Genomic DNA, 3905 nt, shown 5'->3' with positions numbered 1-3905 from the left:
TGAGTCCTTTTTTCCTTTTTTTCATCATGGCAGAATGAAGTCCCTCTTAGGATGTGATCATGCCTGGGTCTTTGGAAACTTTCGATCCTTCCTTTTCTTTTCATGCAAGTGGTTTTGATCATGAGTCGAAGCCCTCAAGGGGGAGTCATCCATGGGTATTCCTAATCCCAAGAGGGTTGATGGATGCTTCAAACAGAGCCTAGATCATTCAATTTTGGTGATCCAACCTGAAATGATCTTAAAAGATGTGGCTTATTGGAGCAAACATGCCCTCATTTGGAATTTTATGGGATTATGGACCTATCTGTTGGTTTTGGACTCATGGGATCAAAGGGTTTGGAACCCTAAGGGGGATATAAAGATCTTGGTGGCCGCAAACAATTATTTTCTTATTGTTCTCTCTTGCATGGTGGATTGGAACAAGGTTTTTTAAGCGAGCTTGTATTACTTCAGTCAAGTGGGCATGTTCATCAAATGTTGGCTTATGGGGTTTAATTTTATAGAGGAGCTTGTTGAATATCCGAGCAATTGAGAGGGGGGTGAATCAATTGATGATTTAAATCAATTTCTTCAATTCCTTTGCACATTGGGAGTAACCAACATAATTAATTAAGACATATTTAACATGAAAACATAAACATACAACAAATCACACAAAGAACACCAGATATGACGTGGAAAATGCAATAAGGGAAAAACCATAGAGAATGTTAGTTGTCAATATAACACATTGGTTAAGGTGATGTTGGTTAAGGTGATTTTTACAAAAGGTGGCTCAATGCTATAATGCTCATTGTAGGAGGGCTCACTACCTAGAAAAAGGCTCACTGCCGAAGAAAGAAAGAAAGAAAGAAACATAATCCACCATTGTAACACAATGCAAAACCAGACTGCTTCTGGTGCCTCAACACCAACACACTTCTCACATAATCAATAATCAAATCCTTCCTTTTCAATCTCACATATCTTCAATAACAATGCCACTTTTTTCATACTAACAGAATCAGATCAACCTCATATATATACTATCTTTCAGGAAACATAACCTTTTAAGTCAGCCAAGATAGAGATCTAAAATACATCAACACTAAACATTTTGGTGGTGGGAAGGAATGAGAAGTAGACCACACAACAACATACACCATTAGTTAGATCAACATGTTACATCCATTACAAATTTCAGAGCCAAATCATGACTCATATGCTACATTGATGCCACTACACATCCTCAAATTTTTGACTCAATCTGGACCCAAAAAACACTACCCAAAGAAACAAAAATAGGAATGGAACCAGGATACACATGAATACATTCGATCAATACTGTATCCAAATCTGAATCATCAACTCAATGAACCCATGCTAAATATCAACTATAACACATTTTATAGAGCATCAAGGATTCAGGGAACACAACTTTCAGATCACTGTTGGTGTAAATTATGTCTCATAATTACACCTTACTTAAGTTGACTTAGGGTAATATATTTCATAGTAGTTTGGATATGAGACACTTAGGGAAGTGTGCACATAGGGATGATGTATGTAGGAGAAATTCCACCTTTTGTGGTCTTATCTTGTTGTTACATTCCACCTTTGGTGGGTGATCCACTACTTGTGGAATATTTTATTACCTACTCCTACCTACCCTTATTTCTCATTGATCCACATCTCATGATTGTGTGTTCACATATCCATATGGCCTTGCCTTTGTAAGCAAACTCATCTACATTGTATGTAATTTTTAATGATCTAGTTGATCTCATTTTACTCCTGATTAGAATACGGTTTATTCTCATCAAATCTATTTGTCTCTCTTTTGTGCTATTCAATGTGCTCTTGATCTTGGCTATTTTCAAAAAATTCTTACCTGATATCAGAGCCATTGGGGCTTCATTGAGTAGTCTTTGTTGCGACATTTTGGAGCATTCATATTTTGGATTTGGGAAGATGCATATTTTGGGGGTGTCTTATGTTGATTTTGACTTCACCATTGAGTCTGGGAGGCCATTTCCATGAATTTTGAGTATAAATTTACCTATATTTGGTGAAAGTGTATTTTTGGGCTTTGGAGAAAAAAATTGCCCCATTTGGGCATATGTTACGATTTTTGTTAAAAAATAAATTTCTGAGAATATTTATTTATTTCAAAAATTTAACATTTGCAAATTTTATTTGTTTTTGTAAAAAAATTTTAAATTTTCAAAATTATATCTATATATTATAGGGGGGTGCATTGACCCCACCCCTCGTACTATACCTACTCACAGAGTTAAAGGGTCGTACCTGTCGGCTACCTTCCTTTCGTGCTCTCAATTGCCCATGTTCTAGCAACTTGTTCCCTCACTAACTGCCTATGTTCTGACAATGGCCCCCTTCTCTGACCATCAGTCTTCTCCTCCATGTTGCTCTTCCCTGGCTTCACCTGTTAGCGCTTCCAACCTTCTGGCTAATAGTTCTTATATGGCACTGGTGACCATTCACCTTGCCACCAGCTTGGGCCACTATTACCATGCGACAACACTTCACTAACCCCGACATGACAACAAATTTGCCCATCCTAGACACATGGCAAAAACACATTTTACTACCAAGTCACCTCTCCATGCCAATAGTACGAACACATGTCAACACTGAACAGTCAGCGTCGTACTGCCACCCATCCTACACAATCATTGTACGAAGGATCCAGTCACTTACCATTTCAACGCACCTCAACATTTCCATACAACCACATCACCCGACAACGCAATAGTCTGTACAACATGTGATGATTTCATATTGGTCTGTACAATCCAGTCAGCATAAGAATTTTGTACAGTCATCGATTGACATCATCTTTTGTATAGATGATGTCATCATCCATACAACTGGCAGGGGAAGCAATATTTTCATGATGGCCATACGACCATCAAATTTAAGATAGTGAAATGCTAACGTCATCATCGTGTCAGCCTTTTTTTAAAATTTATTAGCCCCTCTCCAATTAGCTTTTTTGGTTTTGAAGGCCAACTTTGGAGGCCCATAACTTGCTCATTTGAGCTCCTTTTTGGGTGTTTTTTTTTATTTGGGCTATTTTTTCGTTCTCTTCGTAGTGGTCATGGATTTTTCTGATTTTGATGGACAAATTTTTCACAATTTTTCATTTTTTCATGACTGTACTTGTTTAATCCTCAATTTTGCAACTTCAGAGGCTTCGTTCAGGCTCATATGAGCTCCTTTTCAGGTGTCATTTTTTTTTAATGTACATAATTTTTCATCTACTTCATTTGGTGCTATCAGATTTTGACCATTTGAGTAGAAATTATACTTTCAATATTTGGTCATTTTTTGCCTATTTGGTACTTGTATTTTGCTTGGATCCTAGTTTAATCTAATGTAATTATTTTTTGAAGAATCTCATAGCCAATTTAAGACAGTTGTAAAGTTAAAATTAGAAGTCCACTCTTTCCTTGTTTTGCAAGTGGCCATTGTACACACACCAAGTATAAAGTGCCAAATCATCAATTGGGGGGGGGGGGGGGGGGGGGTTCTTTGATTGAGTGAATTTGGGGGCTGTTTTGTGTGATTGTGCCTCTCTTTTCTTAGTTCTCTTTCATTTTTTTGCTAAGGGTTCTCCTAAATTTCCACTTTTAACTCCACATAACTATGCTTCATGGAAATTTGATGTATGGAGTAAGCTAATGGAAAAGGGATTAACACTATATTAATGGAACTATCACTACACCAAATGACCCTAAAGATGATCCTAATGCTCACATGGAATGTCTCACTAAAAACATTATAGCTATTGGCACATTGAGGAAATACATATCAAAGGATATCATCTTTCACATTAACAAGTGTAAAATAGTTAAGGATGCATGGGATGTCTTGGGAAATTTGTATGGTCAAATTGATGCTAT

Source organism: Cryptomeria japonica, chromosome 7 (genome assembly GCF_030272615.1).
Source record: "Cryptomeria japonica chromosome 7, Sugi_1.0, whole genome shotgun sequence".
NCBI classification, from domain to species: domain Eukaryota; kingdom Viridiplantae; phylum Streptophyta; class Pinopsida; order Cupressales; family Cupressaceae; genus Cryptomeria; species Cryptomeria japonica.
The sequence above is the reverse complement of the archived record's forward strand: the minus strand, read 5'-3'. Positions refer to the sequence as shown.